Here is a 9086-nt window from a genome sequence, read left to right on the forward strand (position 1 = left end):
ATCATCCAATAAACCCAACAAAGAACTTATATACAATTTACATCATAGATCCTTTACAAAGGTACAAGATACATAATACATTGTTGAAGAATATACATATGAACGTCAAATACATTACAATGGATCCTCAAGATACAAATCTCCAAGAGTCCCATGATGGAATGATTACATGAATCTGGTACAATAATAATAGTCTTCAATCTTCTCACGAGCCTCCTCGATCATGAAATAAGATGAGCCAAAACCCAATGGGTGCGAATAGCATTCCACCCAACCATGTGGTACCATAAGGTCCACCCCCTGTGCTAAGAGGTATCAACAAAACCCACAAGGCGGAAGAAAAACATACAAGGGTACCATCATCACTCACAAAAGAATCAACAAAGCTATACATACAAGAGACTCACAAAAGAATCAACAAAGCTATACATACAAGAGACTCACAAGAGAATCCACAAATCAGAATACACATGAGGCTCACAAAAGAATTAAAAAAATAGATTACACATGAAGCTCATAACAGAAACATCACAAGAGTCACAAACGTAAAACCACCAACTTCCAGAGGTTTAAGGCAACCACAAGAGGAGAACAAACATAAGTCACCACTAGGAAGTGATAGGGAAGAGTTTCATCACTAGGTTGTCATGAGTTACCCTAGTAGGTCTTCACTAGGTCTTGGCCCCCATCCTGGGTTACCTTGGTGACCTCTCCCGACCCCCGGGTCCCATACATACACTAGTGGACCACACCAACCTTTTGTGGAGACAAGATTGGTGGAAGCCATTCCAGGCCCTTCTCTACTTACCCCAAACCTATATGAATGTTTGCGGGCAAAAGAGGCAACAGAGTATTATCTTTATTAATGTGAACTAACTACCCACCCAAGTTCATTAATTAGGTTTTCACTTGATTACAAACTCTCATTGAGTTACCTTGGCGACCACTTCGAGTCGTGACCCCCAATGAAAGCCACTCCCCCTTGTCTTGCACCTGGGAATAAAAATAAAACACAAGGCCATGACACCCAAAACACAAGGTGATAAGGTTCCAACCATAGAAAGGCTTAGACCACTTGCTAGAAAATGATAACAAATCGGATGGGTCAAGCAACAAGGAACAAAGAACCCATGCAATACACCGATCTCATTACATTCAAGGACAAAGAGAACATGCACAAAAGACTCTAGCTCTATCCTAACCTCTGGAAGCTAAAGGAATTTAAACAACATAACCATGAATCCACAATAAAAGACAAGATTCAAAGCAATAACAAGGTTTCCTATTGCAAAGCATAAAGGAATGCAATCTTAACTAAGACACCATAATTAGTTCAAGTCGTTATTAATACCAAACGCCAAATTAAAAATCATCATAAGTCATTTCATTCCTATTAATAGCACAATAAACTAACTACCCATAAAACACGCATTTGAGATAACATTATACACTATTACCATTTGCTATCATGATTTGATCATCAACGTATTACAAGAAGGAAAACAAAGATCAAATAACAAAGTATAAGTATTAATAGTTCTAATCAAAAGCTTAACCATGTGATGAATAACATATGCACGAGTCTAATTACATTTACTTTTTTTCTTTTCAAAGATATAACTAATTTCCAAAGAATTTAATTTTTGACAAAAGCATATATTTATCCCGCACTACAAATTTCCATAGCTTTTAATCTCAATACTTCTAATTTAATCCCTTATATCTATCTAGCTTTTATCAACCAAAATGTAACCTTTTTATCATTTACTATCTCATTTCATAGTAAACTCTATTTAACAATAAAAATATATATTTTACATTTATCTACTAAAATACCCAACACAATTACAAAGGTATTAACATTAATAAATGATAAATTGACAAGAAACTATATATATAATTTGAGAATTCAAATTTAATAACTCCATTAACCGAAATGAATTTACATCGAAAAAAAATATAATTCAAATCAAACATTTAAAAATAAATAAAAATTATTCACTTTTCTTCGTCTATTTTGTTTTGTCCTCTAGGCCTCATGGCGGAGCGTGACACTTGGTATCAGAGCCCATCTTTAAACATTGGGTTCTCTGGGTGTTCTTGGGTTCATTCGTTGTTTGTTTGTTTGTTGTGTGCACGTAATTTTTGTTGTTAGTCTGTCTCATTCGTGTCGTTGTGTTGTCTAGTAGGATGTCGAGAGCTCGAGGTAGAGGCCATGGTAGAGGACGTGGCAAAGGGGTAGCAACTGATAGTACCCCCTCTCAGAGTTCCCACAGGGATTCTGGTAATCAAGAATGTGAACAGTCAGCATCGACATGGAATCACTTGTAAGTATTGCATAAACAACTCCTCAATCGTTTGGGTCCCTTCCAGGAGAATGGGGCTTGTGAGAGGTCGCCTGTGAGGCCTCTTAATGACTTGTTATAACGAGAGGCTGCATTCGTGAGGGATTTGATGAGAACTCAACCTCCTAAATTCCATGGCACTGGAACTGGTCTAGAGGCAGAAAACTAGTTGATTGAATTGGATCAAATGTTTAGCTATGCATCCCTTTATTACCAATACTAAGACAAGATGTGCGATTATGCACCTAAGGGGTTTCGCATCTACCTGGTGGCAGTTAGAAGAACAAAAGTTACATGTGGATAAATTAGTACCATCTCTCAGGAGTTGTTTGTAGAATGATTTCAAACTCTCTTTCTATCAGAACACTGGAGGCATCACAAAGCAGATGAATTCCATGAATTGCGTCAGTTAAACATGACAGTGGAGCAGTATGAGTGTTGTTTCTATGAGCTTAAAAGATATGCGGTATCAGAAATGACGAGACCATGTTAGTACAACATTTAGTCAGAGGTCTCAATGATTAGATCAGTGGAGACATGTGGGTTTTTGAACCTAATATCATGGAGGTTGCAGTTGAGAAAGGTCGTTTAGCTGAGGAGAAACTGGCTAGGGCACTTGGGGGCCACGTCGAAGTGCAGGATGTTAGTACGCCCGCTAGTGATCAAGGTTGTAGAGCGGGATCATCCCGTGGACAACAACAACAACATCAGTCGAAGCGCAAGATTTTTGATCATCAACAGGGTGAGGGTTCTCAGTTTGGGAGGAACAGGAATTGGGAGAGGAACAAACGTGATCACAATGACCAGCCTTCACACAACACTCAATCAATAGTTAGTTGGGGCGATCATCAGCAATCGAGTGCACCTTCTGGTGGTGGTGGTTCTGGCCGTGGTACAGGATATTTTTCTTGTGGCCAGCAAGGTCACATTGCTAGGTATTGCCCTCAGAAGGGTACTCAGGGATCCAGTCGTGCACTGGTTATTTCAAAGCCTACCGTTGGAGATGCGGGTAGGAGCTATAAGATTCAAGAAATGGTTGATAACTACCAAGGGGACCTTCAGGATACAGTGATAGAGATATGAGGACATGGTCAAGTAGCAAGTCCTTGAGGACGTTGCCAATGTGTTCTTTTACGTCATTTCCTTATCTTGTATCTCAATGTATTTTAATGGATCCTCTTTTAATAATTAAAAATAATAATTATTCGTGTTTTCACTATTTAATTTGTTTAAGTCCTCTGGGCCTCATAGCGGGGTGTTACATGAATCAACATACACAAAAAATCATTCATTCATTGATTCTTAAAACATCAAATTCAAACTGCAGAAGTAAAGATCAGAACAAAGCATGCACCACCCATAAACACCAAGATTGTTATGTGAAAAACCCAATAGAGAAAAAACCATAGCGAGGATTAGCTCACTGTGTGTGTGTGTGTGTGTGTGTGTGTGTGTGTGTGTGTGTGTGTGTGTGTGTGTGTGCACGTGCATGTATATATATGTATGTATGTATGTATGTATACACACACACACACACACACACACACACACACACACATATATATATGTATGTATGTATACATGTATATATGTATGTATGTATACATGTATACATGTATACATACATGTATGTATACATACATACATGTATATATGTATGTATGTATGTATATGTATATATATGTATATATATATGTATATATATATATGTGTGTGTGTGTGTGTATACATACATATTAGTATATGTGTATATGTGCGTGTGCGTGTATATATATCATTGTCAATTTTGGGCACATTGTCAGGAAAGCTCACTGCTACCTGGACTTGTAAGCTAAGACGAACTGTCTTAAGGAAAGATACAAGGACTTGTGGATTGAAGATCACTACTATAGGGCAAGATACAATATCACAGCTTTACAATCAACAAAACTAGTTGAACTATTGTAGAAGAAGCATCTCATATTATGTCGGTAATACAGTTCTCTTTGAAGCTTAAATCTAATTATGTCACACTGACTGGACACTTCATAAACTTCTCATCAATGCATATATCCACACTATATAATCATCATACACACTATATCACAATTCACAAATAATTTGTTCCTTATATATACCCTTTTCAACATCCAAAAACATCTATTAGGTTGGCCTAATAGGACCCAATAAGCAAAACATGTGACAACTCATAAGTCGTCCCGAAAACACAATACAACTTTGTCAAAACAAGTTGTAGATCAATCCAACACATAGTTGACCCCAACAATATGACAACATACCATCGAAATGTGCTTCAACCCAAAAGGAATAGGTTCGAACCAATTGCAATCATTGGGACACTCTGGTTTGGCCATAAACAATAAAATTGCACCTCAAAGATTGATCTTTGGCACAACTATCCTTCGAAACAAAATGTAAACAACTAGAGAAGACATGTGGCCCAACAACAATCATTATAAATCCATTTCTTGAAGTAACTGAACACTCTAGAAGTCAATGCACAAGTAGTAGATCACTAAATTGTCAAACACACAGTGAAACTGGTAAATTGTGTAGCAACAACAAGCAATAAATCTTTCGTCATTTCACCAAAGGACCTGAAAAGTTTGTGATAGGTCCAAGACACTATCCATATCATTTTCCCAAACCCACATTGTCAAGATGGGAACATGGTTGAGGAGAGGGGTCCTAGCCATTTGGCTAACAATTTCCATGATGGGAACCATATCACACACCACATAGATCATGCATATGAATGATAGGATGGTTTTTTTTATTTTTGTCATTCATACATATGATCATTGATTCTTGTGAGTGAATAATTAGAAAAAAAAATTTAAAATTTCGTACCTTATATTTACTTGTGCATTGCTTGATAACAAGTTCATATTGGAGTGCTATGATAATATGTTGTCATCTCAACCTTTCATGAAATGATACATTCTCAAAATTAATAGTGCAATAACAAATGTATTATGTTTTCCTCTTAATGAATAATTGCACATAGAACTTGTAAATATATTTACAAGCATGACTACATCGCCATAAGAGTATGAATATATGAGTACATATGAATACATATTTATATGTACTCATATGCACGAGTACATAAGCATATACCTATGACAATATAAGCATGTCTATATGTGCTCATAAAGCCATACCTCATATGCACGAGCACATAATCATATACCTATGACAATATAAGTGTGTCTATACGTACTCATAAAGCCATACCTCATAACATGAAGATTGATATGCCATTAGTTTCATCCATTAAAATATTGTAAAGCATTTACAATATCTTAATGAATGGAGTTATTTTAATTTATATTGAATTGCCAAATGGAATGTTATTCATAGCAATTTAATTGTAACGATTCCAATTCAAATGTTGTCCTTAATGATTCAATATATGAAATCTAGGAAATAATTCTATTATATAACATCAAATACATATTATTGGCCAAGTTCACATTGGGAAAGTTGGTCACCATCTTAGTCATTATGCTACTAAATCTTTTAAAGGAAAATGGGCCAAAAATAATGTGTAAGAAAAAGAAAATGTAACAGCTCATACCAAGTGGTCGATAGAAGGAAAGTAACCTGCAGAAAACATTTAAGTTTTGTAATAGCTACACCAAGAAAAGAAGATTGATGACTATGTTCCAGGAAGAATATCATTTTAAGAATAAAAAATCCGCTATCATTTTTAGCAAGTTGCAAACTCGTTATTCTAGGAGAAGCTAAAAACACATTTGCATGAATAGTTTTCTAAGCATAGGTATTTGAATATGTTATCCTTCATAGAGAAAAATAATACAAAAACATAGAGGTATATTACCTGCACTTTCATCATTTGAATAGCAATAAATCGAAGTTCAAGAACAATGGAACAAGCTAAAGAGGGGAGTTGATTGTCAAGACTAGTGGGTGCTTGAATTCAATCCATTCATTTGTAGAATTTCAACTAAGTTAATCTGTAATTTATAAATATTGAATATAGGTAGAACCATACCGTTATATAGTATCTGAAAGTGTGTCTTTCTTATCAAATAACTAATTACCATATTTTGATTTGATTTTATTAACAATCAAATGGGTGCATAACCAGATGCAGATGACACCATTTGGGGTACCCAAAACCATAGGTGAACTTGCAACAATATATAACTATTCTAGCTAATCATTTCCATGATAGATTATGATTTAGCCTACATTATGGATAAATAGAAATAAAATGAATAAACAATTATCATTAAACCTGCAACCTTTATTATAAACTCAAGAGCAACAAAAATATGAAACAATATCATCATTTTATTTATTACATATTAGAAAATTAATTAAAAAATACAACAACATAGAGTGCAGTTAACTTCTTTTAGACAAATGAAAATAAGTTTGTTATTATAGTTAAAAGAATAGAACGTAGAGATAATATTAACCTTGATTCATGTTTATTTGGAAATTAGATAGTTAAGAAATTGAAATAGATAGGAAAACTTAGATACAATAGAGAATGCATATGCACATACAATATGTACACATACTTTATATCACATATGTGTATACCTATAGTATACATACATGCGATATACCTTCTCTTAAATTTCTTATTTTATTTCCTCTATTTATTAATGACTATTGTATAAATTTGCATTTTATCTTCATTATGAAACTAAAATGTATATAGGAAAATTACTCATAAACATGCATAATTTTGATTTCTTACTATCATGTCTTCCTTAAGAACGTATGCTCATATATATATATATATATATATATATATATATATATATGATTGCACATACATACATATGTCATACCTTCTTCTTAAAATAATGATACTATATTAAAAAATTGACATTATGTGTGCAAATCATTGCAAAAGATGCATTGTAAAAACCATATAGAATGGTAGAGATGCATATGTAGTCATGAAAATAATATCAATGTGATGTTATAAATGCACATGAAAGCCATATAAATGATCTCATTGATAGTACATTTAAAATCCATATTAAACAAAAATACATGTATATGATTGCATCTCGATGCATTGAATAGTCATGTAACTGTAGAATTGAACTCAAATTGAATGTAGGAGTTGCATTAACAATAATGAAGAATGTAATTTTGTCTAAGATGCATATGAAAATCCCTATAGGAGAAATGAGAAGTATCTTCATAGGAAAATATATGATCATAGGATTAGTATTGTTTGATGCATTGTGTGTTAGATAAGCTATGTTTCCAAGAAAAGGTGTTGAATGTGGAACAACAGAGAAGGATGGTCCTCTTCTCGGGAAAACCCATGTTTATAAAGTGTTTTGGCCAATGCCTAGTTCATTGAAATATATTAATTGCGTAGCAAATTTTACTTAATATTTTTTTCTGCCACATCCTAACAATATGTCATTGCATACTCATATTATAGTAGATGTGCAAGTAGATATATCAGGTTGCACCATGGTTTCCATCTTGCCATTATTTCTAAGTATTTAAGCTCTTTGTACAGGGTCGGTGGTTCTTCACATCAGGAAGAACTCCAGGGAAGCATAACTACTTCGTGGTTGGGCAAAAAAGCTACTTGGACATGTTCTTGTCCTCAACTACTAGATGACCTTGTCGTTGGTGGCGAGCGAGGACAATTGTATTTCTTATTACTTGTATCTTGTAAGTTGTGCTTTAATTATATTGTTATCATCATGGCAAGTGGGCCATCATCTCGTACTTATGATATTAGATATGTGTTTTCCTAGAATAAGCATTTGAACTCCATTGTAATTGTAATTATAAAATTCATGTATATCTATTTTGGGGGAATTTGAGAATATTAATATTTGATTGTATGTTAAATGAGTTAATTAAATATTTTTATATTTTTTCATTTTCAAGGACCTTACATTTTAGTATCAAATCTCTCAGTTAAACTCTAGGGCCTCAGATCACCATGCTAAAGTGCAATCTATGCACAAGTCAAACTAGGCAATCATTATGAACTCAAAGAGTGGTAGGACCATGGGTGGAAAACACGATATTTAGTACAAAGAGGTTAGACCAGGTCCTTAGTCTTTAGATTCAACTAAGAGCTAGGATGCAACTCTTGGAACTAGGGATCAAGGGAAGGCAAGACCTAAGAAGGAATCTAAACCTAGAAGAAAATTTGACCCATGCTCCATTGGCTATATATTTGGCTATGGAATAATTTTTCAAGAGGATGATTAAACAGAATGGAAACAATGATTAGCAAGCTAGGATTAGGAAGAAAGACAACGATATTGAATATAGAATTGGAAGGAAACAATATGGAGTAATAAGAGGGTCAATTATAACAATAACAATAATGGTAGAAACAAGTTCAATGGACCTAGGGCACCTCAATATGGATGTTACCTATGTCGAGGAGAGCATCACACAAATACATATCCCCAAAGATCCATAGGGAACATGCAAGGTGTTGGTGCCCAAAACCACATATTGGAAAACCCAAAGACTTGCCAAATCCTCAAGCAGTCCAATCAGCCTTGGCCAACGAACAGGGATAGTCAAAGACTAAATCCCTTTGCACTTTAGGCTCCACTAAACCTAGGCAGGTGTACCTCACACTCTGAAGCACAAAAGAGATTATTTAAAGTGGATTTAAGCCTTTTAGCAAATTACAAACTGGCAAATTATTGTCTGCAATTATGCTCTCTTATGTGTTTTAAATAAATGCCCTTGAAAAGAAATGATTGT

This window comes from Cryptomeria japonica, chromosome 5 (assembly GCF_030272615.1).
Source record: "Cryptomeria japonica chromosome 5, Sugi_1.0, whole genome shotgun sequence".
Classification (NCBI taxonomy): domain Eukaryota; kingdom Viridiplantae; phylum Streptophyta; class Pinopsida; order Cupressales; family Cupressaceae; genus Cryptomeria; species Cryptomeria japonica.